The sequence below is a fragment of the Phyllobates terribilis genome, unplaced genomic scaffold (assembly GCF_046119375.1).
Source record: "Phyllobates terribilis strain yellow unplaced genomic scaffold, ASM4611937v1 Scaffold_5__5_contigs__length_657084704, whole genome shotgun sequence".
Classification (NCBI taxonomy): Eukaryota; Metazoa; Chordata; class Amphibia; order Anura; family Dendrobatidae; genus Phyllobates; species Phyllobates terribilis.
In genome coordinates this window covers 487,905,982-487,924,549 of record NW_027362765.1, presented here as the reverse complement: position 1 = coordinate 487,924,549, position 18,568 = coordinate 487,905,982, and the positions used below count along the sequence as shown (strand labels likewise).

The 18,568-nt window shown below is 49.9% G+C and overlaps 1 protein-coding gene across 4 annotated transcripts in view; it reads right to left on the bottom strand.

Annotated features, from left to right (window-relative positions):
* The window catches only part of LOC141273535 (lysosomal acid lipase/cholesteryl ester hydrolase-like), a 160,590-nt gene that overhangs the window by 102,196 nt on the left and 39,826 nt on the right, over nt 1-18,568 (bottom strand). The window lies entirely within an intron of this gene.

The window sequence follows — 18,568 nt, the reverse complement described above, 5'->3', positions numbered from 1 at the left end:
ATTGTTAACCTGTATTCCGGACGGGTCCCTTAATACCACCAACAGTAAAGACCCTGAATTGCATGACAGACTCCGTGTGGTTACTGCTGCTCCCGCGCACCATCACCACCAACATCCCTATTTACTGCCCTGAGGCTATACTCCTCCCGTGGGGAGTTATACTACCCTCAGCTGCACCCACAACACCAGCCTCAGCGGTCTGCACTGCAGCAGCGGTTCACTCTGACCGCAATCCACGGGTGGCGTAGTCGGACATTTACTATCACAAAACCCTATAAATAGACTGCCACGGGTTTGACCACCCTGAGCCATGGGACCGGGTCACCGCCGCGGTGACTACAACCCCCAGCATCCACAAAAGGTCCGGTTCCGGGTATCCCAACACACACACGGCCCAGGGGGCGCGTCAGATGTCCACCTTTCATAGCTTGCATTCACTAAACTAGTGATATATTATTGCACTTTGCCCTATAGTACTTATAGCTTCGTACTGCTTTATTTAACTTTATTTATTTAACGAAGTCCACACCATTAGACTCTTCAAACCCTTCTCCCTGCGAGTGGCAGTTGTGTATCGCCCTCCAGGCTCCTCCCGTCAGTTTCTGGATCACTTTGCCACCTGGTTTCCACACTTCCTATCCTGTAATATTCCCACTCATCATGGGGGATTTTAACATACCCATTGATAAGCCGCTTTCCCTATCTGCCTCTCATCTTCTTTCTCTAACTGCCTCATTCGGCCTTTCACAGCTTACTAACTCTCCTAGCTTACAAACTCTCCTACACATGAAGACAGGAATACTCTGGACCTAGTCTTCTCACAACTCTGCTCTCTGCATGACTTTACTAACTCCCCTCTACCACTCTCTGACCACAACCTTCTTTTCTTCTCTGTCAAGGACTGTCTCCTCACCCGGGGACCACCCCCACTTACCATACACACAGAAAGCTAGGTGCCATTAATATCCAGCAGCTTATGAACAATCTACAGTCATCCTTGGCTCCCATCCTCTCCATCCCCTGTTCAGACTCTGTATTGTCACACTATAACAACACATTGCAGAGTGCCCTGGATGAAGTAGCACCTGCTACACGCAAAATGACCCGGCATCAATGGCAACCCTGGCACACGATGCAAACACGTTTTCTCCAGCGCTGCTCAAAGTGCGCTGAGCGTCTTTGGAGAAAGTCACTTTCAGCAGACTTCATCCACTATAAGTTCATGCTCAAAACTTATTACTCTGCTCTCCATCTGGCTAAACAAGTCTACTTTACCACCCTCATCAAATCTCTAGCCAACAATTCTAAACGACTCTTTGAAACCTTCCACTCCTTCCTGAGCCCTAAAGTAAAGACCCCCATCACCAACCTAAGGGCTGACGATCTGGCCACTTACTTCCTACAAAAAAACAATTATATCCATCAAGACATTTTTCACAATCCTCTCAGAGTATGGATCCCCTTCCCTCCCGCACTTCAAGTGCTCTTTCCATCTTCGAGTCGGTCACAGAAGAAGTGACCAGACTCCTCACTTCTTCTTACAACCTGCAACCTCACATCTCCTTCAGTCCCTTTCCCCAGCTGTCACTACCCACCTAACTAAAATATTTAACCTCTCTCTTTCTTCGGGTATCTTTCCCTCTTTATTCAAACATGCCATCATAACCCCTTTACTCAAAAAGCCATCCCTGGACCAGAACTGCGCTGCTAACTACAGACCGGTCTCTAATCTTCACTTCATCTCTAAACTCCTGGAACGCTTGGTCCACTTCCATCTATTCCACTATATCTCAGATAACTCTTCTCGACCCTTTACAATCTGGTTTCTGCTCCTCACACTCTATCGAAACTGCCATCACTAAAGTCTCTAATGATCTACTAACAGCTAAATCTAATGGTCACTACTCCCTGCTGTTTCTCCTGGATCTCCTGGATCTCTCTGCTGCTTTTGACACTGTAGATCACCAGCTCCTCCTCACTATGCTCCGTTCTATAAGACTCAAGGTCACCGTTCTCTCCTGGTTCTCCTCCTACGTCTCTGACCGCTCTTCTTCCTCTAACCTTCACCTTACTATTGGGGTTCCACAAGGCTCAGTCCTAGGCCCCCTCCTCTTCTCTATGTATACTGCCCCTATTGGAGAAACCATCAGCAGATTTGGTTTTCTAACATAATGTCCTCCTTCTATCTGAAACTGAATTTCTCCAAAACTGAACTCTTTGTTTTTTCTTCCTCTAGTAACCTACCCATAGCTGACTTTGCAATTTCCTTGGGTGGCGCCACCATAACTCCCAAGCAGCAAGCTCACTGTCTTGGAGTCATATTTGACACACAACTTTCCTTTATTCCCCATATACAATCACTCACTTGCTCATGTCACCTGCACCTTAAAAACATCTCCAGAATCCAACCTTTTCTCACCTTTGATACTGCTAAAACTCTTACTGTCGTTCTTATTCACTCTCGTCTGGACTACTGCAACTCTCTTCTAATCAGTCTCCCTCTAAACAAACTCTCTCCTCTCCAATCCATTCTGAAGGCAGCAGCCAGGGTCGTATTTCTATCAGGCCGCTTCAACGATGCCGCTACCCTGTGCCAGTCATTGCACTGGTTACCCATTCATTACAGAATACAATACAAACTCAACTCTCTCACCCACAAAGCTTTCCACAGTTCTGTACCGCCCTAAATCTCTTCCTTCATTTCTGTCTATCACCCTTCCGTGCCCTCCGTTGTGCAACTGATCTAAGACCAACATCCTCCTTAATCCGAACCTCACACCTCTGTCTCCAAGACTTCTCTCGTGCTGCGACAGTTTTCTGAAATGCACTACATCAAACGATTCAACTAATATCTAGCCCCCATGTTTTTAAACGTGCTTTAAAAACACATCTGTTTAAACAAGCCTATCATCTCAACTCACTAACCTAACGCTCCCCTGTTACTTTCTAAATGTTAATCTTAATCTGCTCCTGTCTATTCATCTGTCTCCACATCCTCCATGCACCCAAATAGCACAAGGTAACTGCACTTAGACAGATACTGGCTGATGACCATGTTTTACCAATTGTGTCCCCTTATTTCCATACAGATTGTAAGCTTGTGAGCAGGGCCTCACTCCTCATTTAACTGTTGAAATGTGATACATTGTATTGTTTTTATTGTCTGTACATGTCCCTACTTAATTGTAAAGTGCTGCGAAATATGTTGGTGCTATATAAATAAAAATTATTATATAGGAACAATATAGCTGAGAAAAAGATATATCAATTCTTATTCCCCATAGATAACTCTCAATGTTTTTTATATAACATGGTCTGTATGTTATACTGCTATTATGATAGCTCCTGATCCAGACATTCAGTCCAGCATACCTAAGCTTATAACAGCTGATGATGTGTCAGATACGGTTTTAATTATAAATCCTGCTAAGCATCAGGTGAACACTGTTGACTCGCCTCCTGGGCCGTGGGGCACTCGGATCCGTGCAATAGGGGAACGATGGGGGGTAGTAGTGGCTACCCGGTTCCGTGGCTCAGGGTGGTCAGACCAGTGGTAGTCTGCGACGCGCTGTTGGTGTGTCCGACTACGCCACCCGTGGTTTGCGGCTATTATGAACCGCCGCTGCAAGGCAGTCCGCTGGGGCTGATGGTATATGCAGCTGAGGTAGTGTAACTCCCCACGGGAAGAGTGTAACCCCAGGGCAGTGCAGTGGATGGTGGGGGTGATGGTGCAGAGAGTCCCAGTACCGCTAGTGCTGGAGGAGCGAAAGAGTACACAGACAACGTACTACAGTCCAATGCCTTTTACTTACAGTTCAGATTCTCCGGGTCACTTCTGTGCAGGTAGTGACCACCCAAGCCGTGCGGTGTCCACCAGGTGAGGGGCTCGGTCAACTCCCAGGCAGTTCAGGAACATGGCCCAGGACCCCCTTTTATCCTTTCTCTGGCCTGCCTCACCAGTGACCCACTTTTGTCCAGCTGCCGCGAACTTGTGCAGGAAAACGTGGATCCCGTTCCCCGCTGTCCTATATGGTGCCTTCCTAGCAGGTTTGATGAGGTGTCGCACCAATAAATGATCACGACCTCCGGTCTTTGGCTGAGGGTAGTTTCTCCTCCACCAACTTGGGATCCGGTACCCTTAATCTGCCTGACCCTTCACCCGGTATTCTCATGGGTTCTTAGGGTCCATTCTTCCTTCTTGTTCCCAAGCTCTTCTGTTTCTTTCTCTCTTTCTCTGCCGTTCCTTTCTGTTTCTGTTCCTTGCTGTTCTTGTTCCTTTCTGTTCCCGGCCTTTTCTCTAGGCCTGCCTCTGAGCAGAGCTCCTACAGAGCCTCTGCTCCCTGTCTTCTCTCAGTCCCTGAACTGACCCAGAACTAAGATGGTGCCCACCTTATAAACCCTTCCCTAGTGTGTGAGCTCAGGTGACCAGCAACCAATGAGCTCCTATCTACGCTCAGGAACCGTCCCCTATCTGCTCCTACATCACTGGGTATTCCTCCCCCCTCCCCACTCCAGCCAGGGACATGGTCTGTCGTGCCTGCATTTCTGTCTAATAGGAGCACCGTTGAACTGTCCCTCGGAAATGGGGTGAGTGTGCTGTATGCAGCTAACTGAGCCCTGGTCCATACTCCATCCTTACCTGGAAGTGGAATACCACACCTCTAGCAGAGGTGCAATACCCCTGTAGCGGCCGAACCCTCGGGGCGCTACACTGTCACCCCTCTTTAGCTTCCCGAGTTTATCATTATATACTGTTCCTTTTACTCTACCCTGCATTTCATAATTATCATGACAGCTGTTAACGATATAGGGTTCTTTTATCCTGCACTCCCTACATTTGGTTCATATACATCATACCCCAGTCCCAAAGTTGTTTTAGGACTCCTCCAGGTCAGGAACACTGACTTCAAGGGAAGCTTCCGCATCCTCCTTTCTAGCTAGTTCAGTGAAATGCAATTCTTTATTTGTATCATGTGACTTTGTTACCATAGCTGGCTCCTGGCGGCATACTGGACTACTACTAGGTGCTGCAGCTTTAGCCCACAAGTCCCAGAACAATGGAAAGTCATGTCCAACAATTAAACCATAAGCTTTTGACCACTTCTACTTTGTGGGACATATAACCACTGTCTGTGCGTATGTTGATCCGAGCCATGGGATAGTTCTTGGCTTCTTCATGGATACACCTTACTCACACTCCCTTCCCAGGAACTAACACATATGGAAGTGTGGCACCTGCCAGTCACCAAACTTTGATTCCAGTCCAAGTAACACTGTTTACCATCACCAGCACAGCTGAGGTCCCTCACCAAGGTGAGGTATGGCACTGCACTCGTGATGTACTAAAAAGTGAGAACATCAGCTTAAGGAGCAGTCCATTGGTTGTGAGACCAATAGACAGTGGGCTGATATATGCCCCAGGTCACAATCACTAACAGACAATGGTACAAAATGCACACCTTGGCTCTGATCCCTCTTGGGTGTTTGGGCGACCTTTAGACATGGTCTTGGGCATCCAAGGAAGGTGAGCTCAGGCTTCCTTGATTGCTCAGGGAGTTTTCCACAGCCAAGTATCCTTTCCATGAGGCTCACAAGGTCATCTGCATTCTGGGGATCTCCTTGGACAAACTAGCTTTGTATGGATTTCAGTAGTGAGCGGATAAATCGGTCCACTACCACTCCTTCTGCTATCTGTGCCGCAAAGCAGGTCTTAGGCTGCAGACATTTTGTTGCACCAGGTGTAACAGATCAAACATCTGGTATCGGGGAGGCTTGTCCCTTTGGTAGTGCCAGAGGTGCACCTGTTGCATCCTGACTTCCAGGGTTACACCCAAGCATGCCATAATCTACACCTTCAGTTTATCGTACTCCTTGGCATCCTGAAGGGCAAGGTCGTAGTATGCTTTCTGTGATTCCACAGTAAAGTACGGAGCTAGGACCTCTGACCATTGGTCTGGGGGCAGTTTCTCCCCGTCTGCCGCCATCTCAAAGACAGTCAGGAAAGGCTCAAAGTTGTCTTCCAGAGTAATTTTCTGCAAGGCCTCCCGTACTGTTCGCCTGATCCAGATACCGTCCCTTTGGATTGAGGAAAGTTCTGTCTCCATGGCCTGGATAGCTTCTATCTTTAAACTGTAATCACCAGTGCTCTTTGGGACATGCTGCCTGCATCCAAAACACCAATTGTAGTGGGTTCACTCTCTCGGGTAGCCGCTTGAACACAAAGCCACAGGGATTTTTTTTTAATATAAAAACACTGAATAGTGTTTATTTCCACTGGTTGTACAGTACCAAAAACAACAGTTTGTTTTTGCAGTGTTTTTTCCCATTCATTAGAATGAGTGAAAAACGCTGAAAACAATTGACATTCTACAGATTTAAAACGGCTTCAAATCTAGAAGGAAAGAATAAGCAGCACGTGCATGAGATTCCAGAAATCTCATTAACTTTGCTCGGATAGTAAAATGTTGTTTTTTGTCTTTTTTTTCTTATGGTAAAACAGTTCAGAGAACCACGGTAAAAGTGCGATATGTGAAAATACCTTATTATGCAAGATGCAATGAAACAGCAATGTTAAATATATAAAAATAAAATTTGTAACAAAAAAAAAAAAAAAACCTTCTAAAAAAAAAAAAAAAAAAAAAAAATTAAAATATGAAAAAGGATGGACAAGTTATTGGTATTGTATTTGTAACAACCTGAACTTTAAAATCACTATTTATTCCAGCCGTACACAGAGCATATAATAATTATTAAGTTCTAATATAAAATAAGTTGTGGCTCTCAGAATATGGTGATGCAAGAATTATTTTGTGTGCAAAAGTAGTAAAATAAAATTTGACAACTCCATAACCTTGCTAATAGAAAAAGGTCATTTTTGCACCAGTTAAGATATTTTAATTACATGACATTACAACTAGTGTTGAGCGAACATGCTCGACACTGCTCGGTACTCGCCCGAGCATCACGCTACTCGGGATGTTCGGCGAGCACCGAGCATTTCCGGGTTACTCGGGCGGGAGCTCGGGTCTCCGCCCTGCATGTTTGGCGCTCTTTACAGAGCCAATGAACATGCAGGGATTGCCAGCCAGTCACTGTAATGCTGCAGCCATGTTGGTTGTGGGCATTACAGTGATTGGCTGGCCGCACAGCGTCACCTCGAGTATTTAAAACTAGGCGCCGCCATCTTGGACACAGTCGCTCCGGATTAGACAGTGTAGGGACAGCTCTGCTGATTTAGGGAGAGATATAAACTGCGAAATAGTTAGTGTAGGGTCTGTAAATGCTGCCAGAACAAACAAACAGTCCTTTTCAGGACTAATATCCATCCCAGATACCAGGCAGGCAGGCTGTATAGGAGACACAGTGGTTATACCAGCAAACGCTGCATTACAGTCCTGTGTGCTCCTGTTGCTGAAATTGCTGGACTTAGCACCAGGTGTCGGGGGCCAGGAAAAATCCTTTTTTTTCATCTAAATCCTCCTTTTTTTTTTCCTCCTTCACACTGTACAAATACCCATCTTACTAACCTTTTGGTGTGTCCCCCCTCCCCCCCTCCCCCCAAAAAAAGCGTGTCTCTGATTTTTCAGACACAAATATAACTGTTGAAAATAGTCGGGTGTAGGCTAGAGAAACAGAAGTGTTGTTTTGCACTTCCACGGTTCAAACCTCTGTATTATCCATTTTGGGCCATTTGTATCTAAAAAAAGAAAACAGTTTGAGTGTGTCGCTCACTGTTCAGCCGCAAATATCTCTATTTAAAAAAGTGTGGTATACCCCAGTAAACAATAACTGTGGTTTTGCCATCCCACGGTAAAAAATCTCTATTATTCAGGTTTTGGTAGTTTTTTCCGTAAAGAAAAACAGTAGTGTCTCCTGACTGTTGTGACACAAAAATATATCTGTTGAAAATAGTCTTGTGTAGGCCCGACATCCCAGTGTGGTTTCGCAGTTCCACGGGTCAAATCGCTGTACTATCCAGTTTTGGGCCTTTGATATCTAAAAAAAAAAGCAGTTTGAGTGTGTCGCTCACTGTTCAGCCGCAAATATCTCTATTTAAAAAAGTGTGGTATACCCCAGTAAACAATAACTGTGGTTTTGCCATCCCACGGTAAAAAATCTCTATTATTCAGCTTTTGGTAGTTTTTTCCGTAAAGAAAAACAGTAGTGTCTCCTGACTGGTGTGACACAAAAATATATCTGTTGAAAATAGTCTTGTGTAGGCCCGACATCCCAGTGTGGTTTCGCAGTTCCACGTGTCAAATCGCTGTACTATCCAGTTTTGGGCCTTTGGTATCTAAAAAAAAAGCAGTTTGAGTGTGTCGCTCACTGTTCAGCCGCAAATATCTCTATTTAAAAAAGTGTGGTATACCCCAGTAAACAATAACTGTGGTTTTGCCATCCCACGGTAAAAAATCTCTATTATTCAGCTTTTGGTAGTTTTTTCCGTAAAGAAAAACAGTAGTGTCTCCTGACTGTTGTAACACAAAAATATATCTGTTGAAAATAGTCTTGTGTAGGCCCGACATCCCAGTGTGGTTTCGCAGTTCCACGGGTCAAATCGCTGTACTATCCAGTTTTGGGCCTTTGGTATCTAAAAAAAAGCAGTTTGAGTGTGTCGCTCACTGTTCAGCCGCAAATATCTCTATTTAAAAAAGTGTGGTATACCCCAGTAAACAATAACTGTGGTTTTCCTCTTCCACGGTTCTAATCTACTCTTTATTACCCTTTTTCCATTGATAGTGCAAGTGTAAGCTATTTTACTTCATTTACAATGGGCAAGGCGTGTGGCAAGGGACGTGGAAGTGGACTTTTTGGTGATGGTTCGTGCATAGGACAGGGCCGTGGCCAAGGTGAAAATGTGCCACAACCAACAGCCACATCTTCTCGCTCCCACTTCTTGACCGAATTACTAGGGAAGCACAGAACTACACCAGTATTGAGAACTGATCAGTGTGAACAGGTTATTAATTGGATAGCAGACAATACTTCCAGTTACCTTGGCACCACCACCTCCGGTCTGTCTTCCACACGGTCAACTCTTAGTAGCCGTGTGTCTCGACCGCATTCTCCTCCTCACCCTGATGCTCCTTCCTCCCACCATGCCGAGTGTCGTCAGACAGCAAGTGATCCCACACTTGGACACTCTGAAGAGCTGTTCACTGGTCCATTTCCATATTTGGGCCCCTCGCCTGATACGCTTGAAGGGGTGGAAGAGGAGATCCCATGTTGCGATGCCCAAATATTTGAGCAGCCACGGCCACAGGAAGTCAACGTTGGAAATCTGTCACAAGAGGTGGACGATGACGAGACACAATTGCCAGGAAGTGAGGAGGAGGAGGATCGTGGTGCGCAAGTGGAAGAGGAGGAGGTGGTGGATGATCTAGTAACTGACCCAACGTGGAAGGAGGACATGCAGAGTGAGGCCAGCAGCACACAGGGGGAGGGAGACAGAGTACCCCATTAGGCAGGAAGAAGCAGTGTGGTGGCCGCAGACAGAAGGCAGGCAACCGTTCCCCGTAACACCAACACGAGTGACGTTGCCAGTACAAGCAGTAGGTCTTCCAGAGTCAGGAATTTTTTTAAAGACTCTGCTGATAACCCCAAAAAGGCCAAATGTTCCACCTGCCATGCCAGCATCAGCAGGGGTGACAAAACTACCAGCCTGACCACCACCAGCATGATCAGGCACATGGCAGCAAAGCACCCAACTTTGTGGAGCGAAACCCAGGGTCCACGACCAGTGTCAGCGGGTGTCACCACTGCTTCTTCCACTATTGAGCGTGCAATAGAACCCCCTGTTGTGTGTGCAAGGCAATCCCCTGTCCATACTGCATGTAAAGATGCCCCCTCGTCTCAGTCTTCACTTGTTATGGCAGTTTCTCAAGAAACAGCATCAACGTCCACGTCCACGTCCCACCGCAGCGTTCAATTGTCCATATCCCAGACCTTTGAACGAAAGCGGAAATTCGCAGCTAACGCCCCACAGGCCACAGTCCTAAATTCGCACATTTCACGACTGCTTGCATTGGAAATGCTGCCTTTTAGGCTGGTGGAGACGGAATCCTTCCGCAATCTTATGGCGGTGGCCGTCCCTCGGTACTCGGTCCCCAGCCGACGCTATTTTGCCCGGTGTGCCATCCCCTCACTACACAAGCACGTGTCCTAAAGCATCTGCCGTGCCCTCAACAACACAGTTACTGGGAGAGTCCACCTGACAACGGACACGTGGACAAGTGCTTGTGGCCAGGGACGGTACATCTCTCTGACGGCACACTGGGTAAACACAGTGGAAGCCGGGACCCAGTCGGACCTTGGGACGGAACACATCCTACCCACACCGAGGATTGCGGGCTCTATGTCAGTCAGAGTTGCCCCCACAGTGTACAGCTCCTGCGCATCCTCCTCCTCCTCATGTTCAGCCTCCATCTCAGATATCACCACATCAGTTACAAGCTGGAAGCATTGCAGTACTGCCTCCGCCAAGCGGCAACAGGCTGTGCTGAAGCTCATAAGCTTAGGTGATAAACCTCACACTGCTTGTGAGTTGTGGACAGCTGTGAACGAGCAGGCAGATCTGTGGCTGAGACCGCTGAACCTATATCCCGGCATGGTCGTGTGTGACAATGGCCGTAACCTGGTGGCGGCTCTGAGGCGAGGTGAGATCACACACGTACCATGCCTGGCTCATGTGCTTAACCTCGTGGTTCAGCGGTTTCTTAAATCGTACCCCGAGTTGCCAGATCTGCTCGTGAAAGTACGCCGCCTGTCAGCTCATTTTCGCAAGTCGGCTACAGCTTCCGCCGCCCTTGCTGTGTTGCAGCTTCCGGCACACCGACTGGCGTGTGATGTCCCCACACGTTGGAACTCTACCCTCCACATGTTGCAAAGGATTTGTGAGCAGAAGAGAGCAGTTGTGGAGTACCAGCTGCAACAAGGCCGTCGATATTCAGGTCAGACTCCACACATAAGACCTCAGGAGTGGACCTGGATGTCTGACATATGTACCATCCTGACAAACTTTGAGGAGGCCACCAAGATGGTGAGTGGCGATGACGCCATCATTAGTGTCAGCATCCCACTTGTCTGTCTTTTGCAACGCTCTCTGCAGAGAATTAAGAGGAGGCATTGCAGCCAGAGTATGATGAGATGGATCAAGAAGCCATAGCGGGCGATTACACACAGCCCAGCCTCATCTCATCCCAACGTGCATTGGGGGACAATGAGGGAGAGGAGGAGGAGGAGGTGGAGGAGGAAGAACAGGAGCTGCTATCATGCGTTGTAGACGGTAGTACCTGTACAAGTGTCATACCGTCGGTTCAGCGTGGGTGGCCTGAGGACAGGGGGGAGGAGGAAGAGGAGGAGGAGGAGGAGAGCATGGTCAGTCGTCATCTTGGTGAGGACACGGAAATCTTGCCCGTTACCAGTCTGGCACGCATGGCTGACTTTATGTTACGCTGCCTTAACCGTGACTCTCGCGTTGTCAAAATGTTGGGTGACAGTCATTACTGGTAGATGACACTTGTAGACCCCCGCTACAAGGAGAACTTTCACTCTCTTATTCCTGTGGTGGAGAGGTCTACAAAAATGGGGCAATACCAGAAGGCCCTTGCTGCAGAACTCTTAAAAAAATTCCCATCTGAACACGCTAGCGGCAGAGGTCACAGTTCGTTGCCCAACCAAGGCGTACAGGCGAGAGAGATGCAACTCCAATCCAGCAGAGGCAGGGGAACACTGTCAACGTTCTGGGACAGTTTTCTGACACCCCCCCAGCTAACAGGCCCTGAGGCGCGGGGTACTCTCACAAGGAGTGGAAAGTTTCAAAAGATGGTGAGGGAGTACCTTGCCGATCGTACCAGCGTCCTCCGTGATTCCTCTGTGCCTTTTAATTATTGGGTATCCAAGCTGGACACTTGGAATGAACTCGCTCTGTACGCCTTGGAGGTCCTGGCCTGCCCTGCCGCTAGCGTGTTATCGGAGCGTGTTTTTAGTGCCGCTGGGGGAATTATAACTGATAAGCGCACTCGCCTGTCAACTGACAATGCTGACAAGCTGACCCTTATCAAAATGAACAAGGGCTGGATTGGGCCAGACTTCTCATCACCATCAAATGACAGCAGAGTAACATAAAGTCAAATCCACTGTGTTATTTCGGGAGGTGTATTCACATGCACAGCTTCACAACCACACATGGGTATACGCTTCCTCGGTTCGGCTGTTTAATCTTCTTCTCCTTATCCTCCGCCTCCACCACAACTATACCACCAGGGTGCCAGCATTGCAAGTTCCTCCGTCCTAATTTTTGGCAGCTTTTGCTGGGAAAGCATAAGCAAATACCATGGGACACCCACTCCCCAATAATGGGACTTATGTTTGTAATATGCTGTACTGCATGGCTCTTGTAAGGGGCATTGCAAGTTGCTCCGTCCTAATTTTTGGCAGCTTTTGCTGGGAAAGCATAAGCAAATACTATGGGAGACCCACTCCCCAATAATGGGACTTATGTTTGTAATATGCTGTACTGCATGGCTCTTGTAAGGGGCATTGCAAGTTGCTCCATCCTAATTTTTGGCAGCTTTTGCTTGCAAGGCATAAGCAAATACTATGGGACACCCACTCCCCAATAATGGGACTTATGTTTGTAATATGCTGTACTGCATGGCTCTTGTAAGGGGCATTGCAAGTTGCTCCGTCCTAATTTTTGGCAGCTTTTGCTGGGAAAGCATAAGCAAATACCATGGGACAACCACTCCCCAATAATGGGACTTATGTTTTTAATATGCTGTACTGCATGGCTCTTGTAAGGGGCATTGCAAGTTGCTCCGTCCTAATTTTTGGCAGCTTTTGCTGGGAAAGCATAAGCAAATACTATGGGAGACCCACTCCCCAATAATGGGACTTATGTTTGTAATATGCTGTACTGCATGGCTCTTGTAAGGGGCATTGCAAGTTGCTCCGTCCTAATTTTTGGCAGCTTTTGCTTGCAAGGCATAAGCAAATACTATGGGACACCCACTCCCCAATAATGGGACTTATGTTTGTAATATGCTGTACTGCATGGCTCTTGTAAGGGGCATTGCAAGTTGCTCCGTCCTAATTTTTGGCAGCTTTTGCTGGGAAAGCATAAGCAAATACCATGGGACACCCACTCCCCAATAATGGGACTTATGTTTGTAACATGCTGTACTGCATGGCTCTTGTAAGGGGCATTGCAAGTTGCTCCGTCCTAATTTTTGGCAGCTTTTGCTGGGAAAGCATAAGCAAATACTATGGGAGACCCACTCCCCAATAATGGGACTTATGTTTGTAATATGCTGTACTGCATGGCTCTTGTAAGGGGCATTGCAAGTTGCTCCGTCCTAATTTTTGGCAGCTTTTGCTTGCAAGGCATAAGCAAATACTATGGGACACCCACTCCCAATAATGGGACTTATGTTTGTAATATGCTGTACTGCATGGCTCTTGTAAGGGGCATTGCAAGTTGCTCCGTCCTAATTTTTGGCAGCTTTTGCTTGCAAGGCATAAGCAAATACTATGGGACACCCACTCCCCAATAATGGCACTTATGTTTGTAATATGCTGTACTGCATGGCTCTTGTAAGTGTAGCACCCTGAGGATTCGGCTGCTACAGGGGTATTGCACCTCAACCCAGAGGTGTGATATTCCACTCCCGGGTAAGGATGGAGTGTGGAACTGAGCTAGTAGGCTGCATGCACTACACACATCCCATTTCCGAGGAACAGACCGATGGTACTCCCACTAGAGAAATGTGCGGGTACGACAGTGTCTGTTCCTGGCTGGAGTGGGAGGGGGGTGGAACATCCCAGTAGTGTAGGGGCAGATAGGGGGAGCAGCCTGGGTAAAGCTAGGAGCTCATTGGGTGCTGGTCACCTGAGCTCACACATAGAGGGAGTATATAAGGTGGGCACCATCTTAGATCAGAGTCAGTCTGTCAGAGTTTAGTCAGAGGAGCAGAGCAGAGAAGCTCAGCCAGAAGGGCTGACAGGGAGTTGTGGTTCCGGCTGGGCCCAGCTCCAAGGCCAAGAGAGAGAGAGGAGTCAGAAGGACCCAGAGAAAACAAGAGGGAACTCCAAGAACCCAAAATTAGATCAGAGGGTGAAGAGTTGGCAACAGGGTACCGGATCCCAAGCTGGCAGAGAGAAAAGCACACCTTAGCCAGAGACCGGAGGTCGTGGGCAGGATCTGCCACGACCCTCACCAAATCCACCAGGAAGGCAGACCAAGTATAGGGTCAGGGAACCCAGAGGAGGTGTACCCACCAAGAGACCCGAGGGAGCCGGACATAGGTGGATCCCTGGTGAGAACGGCCAGAAGAGAGGGAAAGTCAGACAGGAGCTCAGGACCACACTCCAGAACTGCCTGGGGGTTAGCCGAGTCCAGGACCTGGTGGACGCAGCACGGCTCGGGTGGTCGCTTCAGGCCAGAGTGACCATAAGAACACCCGTAAGTAAAAACCCCTGAACTGCACAGCCCGACTCTGAGTCTTCTTGCTGATTCATCCTGCACCTTCACAACCACCATCCTCTACATCTGACCCCCTGAGGCTATACCCCTCCCGTTGGCGGTTATACTACCAAAGCTGCACACATACCAACAGCCTCAGCGGACCCTGCTGCAGCAGCGGCCTTTTGACCGCAAATCAACGGGTGGCGTAGTCGACACAAAGAACTCTAATAACATCTGTAGGACTGCCAAACACTGAGTTTGACACCCTGGGCACGGACCGGGTCACAGCCACTCGGAGACTACAACCCCCATCTGATCCGGCTCCGGGTATCCCTAACAACATGGCCCAGGGGGCGCGTCAACTTTGGCGTAGTCGGCAGGATAACGTGCCCGCAACAACCGGGTACTGCGTGCCTGAAGAAAAGTTCACTGTTACCTTAAAAAGAAGTCTCCCGCCGGTTCCGGAGGGTCCCCGCCAACGGACCCCATCACAGGTCGTTTCCCGCCGGTTGTCCGCCATTTGCAGCTTTTTCCCGCCATCCATGGAGTTTCCCGCCACTGGGAGACGATTCCCGCCATTTCCAAGGATTTCCCGCCTTGGGGGAGCGGACGCCATTATGGGCGTGCCAGAGGGTGGCAAAAGGCCACCTCCCATCGTGGGCCAGGTCAAAGAATGGCGCCAAAAGCGGAAACCGCGCCCACCAACAGAGACTGTGATGCTGGAAGTGTCCATCAGCGTAAGAGAACTGCCCCTGGAACTGACAATCACTAAGTTGCCCCGGGACCACCCTCAATGTGGGCGGAGACAGAACAAGAGAACAAAGATGGGTGTCGCCTTGAGCAGTCTGGAGAGAGCGCACCCGGAGACAAGACGTCTGGAAGAGAGTCCAGAGAGAGCCTACCCAGAGATGGAGGGAGAGTCAGGCAGCACCGACCCAGTGGTCAGGAGCCTGTTGCAGGTCGCCACTCCAGAAGGCCTGCTGGAGATCCTAGCACAGCTCCCCCGAGACCGGGAGTGTGCACAGACCGCGTTGGAGGGCCTCGCACGGAGGATGGCCCGGGTGCAGCGAGAGACGTTGGCGGAGTGGAGCCGAGAGATGGCCCAGCAGACCGGAACCCGTCAGCGGAGCACGCCGCCCGAGACGAGGAGACAGACAGCCTCTGAGGATGGCGCAGGAGGAATGAAGGCAGGAGACGGCGCCGAGAAGGGAGCTGAACGGACGGAGGCAGGTAAAGGGGACGTCTCTACCCCGAGCCGGGAAACCGCGTGCCTGCCCCAGCTCCCCGTCGCAGAGCCCGAAATTCCCCCTGCCGTGCCCGTCGCTGCATCGTCACCGCCGCCGACTAGGCCTCAACCGGAAACCGCGGCCGCGACCCCTGTGACGTCACGCGCTTCAACCCTGAGCGCGGCAAAGCAGGAAATACCATCGGCCTGGTCGCAAGGCCTAGTACACCCGGGCGCCGCCATTCCAACAGCGCCCCCTACCTCCGCGGAGCCACCAGCCTGGTCGCAGGGCCGAGTAACCACGGGCGCCGCCGTTCTTACGGTGCCCTTTTCCTTTAGCGTGCCCCAAGCCTGGTCGCAAGGCCTGGTCAACCCGGGCGCCGCTACCACCACAGCGCCCATAACACCTAAAGTGCCGCACCTGGGTGAAAATCTATTTGCCCAGCATACGTGCCCGGATGGGCAGCCCTTCATATGGCCCCAGGAGTACATTCAGCTGGAACTCCAGAGAGCAAGGCCCATGTGCGAGCCCCTGATTCCGGCTCCGAAGCCCGTAAAGAGGACCTCGCCCCCACTGGAGGAGGCACAGTTCGAGTGGGACCCCACTGGAGAAGACCTCATGGGGTTCACTCAGGAGACTCGGGCGGCCGCAGCGGAGCGTGCAGAGTGCTGCCGCCAGCAGCTCGAAGTCTTCGAGAGGGAGCGGAGAGAGAGGCGGGTCCGGGAACAGCAGATGCAGATAAGAAGCGCGGAGCAGAAGAGCCGGACCAGGAGGAAACCCCGTGCAGCTCATGGTCCCCGTGCCACCGGGACTGTGATAAAATTCAATATGCAGCACGGATGGGGCTTTATCAGAGACCATCAGACCCCCGGCGACGTCTTTGTCACCCGCAGAGACGTAGAAAGCCATCTGCCGGAGGGACACAGAGGTCGTGACCTGTATGTAGGGGACGAGGTCACCTTCACCCGGCACAAGTGTGCCAAAGGACCCTACGCCCTCCATGTGCATCGCCTGACGGAGGAGGAGCTGCGGTGTGAGGAGGAGCAAGAGGACCCGGACGGGTCTGAAACTGAATCCAAAGAAAGAGCAGGAGGACGCCGTCGTTGAGTACGGTAGAGAAGAGACTGTATATAGTTGCCCGTAGGGGTACCAAAAAACTGTTGCTGCTTAAAATATGTTCCCCGTTGGGACAAAAGAGTGAACTGTACCCGTGTGTCCCCATCCCTTAACAGGCTGAGGACTGTGAACAGCCATCCTTAATCCCACTGGTCGAGGACTGAGAGCGGCCATATCCCATTTGTATATAGTTGCGCTTCCTAAAGCGCCCCCTACCGGTTTTATAGGGAACTGTTTTATTCCAAAAGAGACTGTCGCACTTTACCCGGTCACAAGTTGCACCGTGACCGGAGGAACCAGAAACAAGAATGTTATTTATATGAAAAGTTTATTGCTGACATATATATATGATGTTTTATATGTTTATGTTTTGAAAAAAAATTGTATGTTTTGGATGTTTATATTTTACAGCCCGAGGACGTGCTGTGATTTACCAGGGGGGAATGTAGCACCCTGAGGATTTGGCTGCTACAGGGGTATTGCACCTCAACCCAGAGGTGTGATATTCCACTCCCGGGTAAGGATGGAGTGTGGAACTGAGCTAGTAGGCTGCATGCACTACACACATCCCATTTCCGAGGAACAGACCGATGGTACTCCCACTAGAGAAATGTGCAGGTACGACAGTGTCTGTTCCTGGCTGGAGTGGGAGGGGGGTGGAACATCCCAGTAGTGTAGGGGCAGATAGGGGGAGCAGCCTGGGTAAAGCTAGGAGCTCATTGGGTGCTGGTCACCTGAGCTCACACATAGAGGGAGTATATAAGGTGGGCACCATCTTAGATCAGAGTCAGTCTGTCAGAGTTTAGTCAGAGGAGCAGAGCAGAGAAGCTCAGCCAGAAGGGCTGACAGGGAGTTGTGGTTCCGGCTGGGCCCAGCTCCAAGGCCAAGAGAGAGAGAGGAGTCAGAAGGACCCAGAGAAAACAAGAGGGAACTCCAAGAACCCAAAATTAGATCAGAGGGTGAAGAGTTGGCAACAGGGTACCGGATCCCAAGCTGGCAGAGAGAAAAGCACACCTTAGCCAGAGACCGGAGGTCGTGGGCAGGATCTGCCACGACCCTCACCAAATCCACCAGGAAGGCAGACCAAGTATAGGGTCAGGGAACCCAGAGGAGGTGTACCCACCAAGAGACCCGAGGGAGCCGGACATAGGTGGATCCCTGGTGAGAACGGCCAGAAGAGAGGGAAAGTCAGACAGGAGCTCAGGACCACGCTCCAGAACTGCCTGGGGGTTAGCCGAGTCCAGGACCTGGTGGACGCAGCACGGCTCGGGTGGTCGCTTCAGGCCAGAGTGACCATAAGAACACCCGTAAGTAAAAACCCCTGAACTGCACAGCCCGACCTTGAGTCTTCTTGCTGATTCATCCTGCACCTTCACAACCACCATCCTCTACATCTGACCCCCTGAGGCTATACCCCTCCCGTTGGGGGTTATACTACCAAAGCTGCACACATACCAACAGCCTCAGCGGACCCTGCTGCAGCGGCGGCCTTTTGACCGCAAATCAACGGGTGGCGTAGTCGACACAAAGAACTCTAATAACATCTGTAGGACTGCCACACACTGAGTTTGACACCCTGGGCACGGACCGGGTCACAGCCACTCGGAGACTACAACCCCCATCTGATCCGGCTCCGGGTATCCCTAACAACATGGCCCAGGGGGCGCGTCATAAGGGGCATGCAAGTTGCTCCGTCCTAATTTTTGGCAGCTTTTGCTGGGAAAGCATAAGCAAATACTATGGGAGACCCACTCCCCAATAA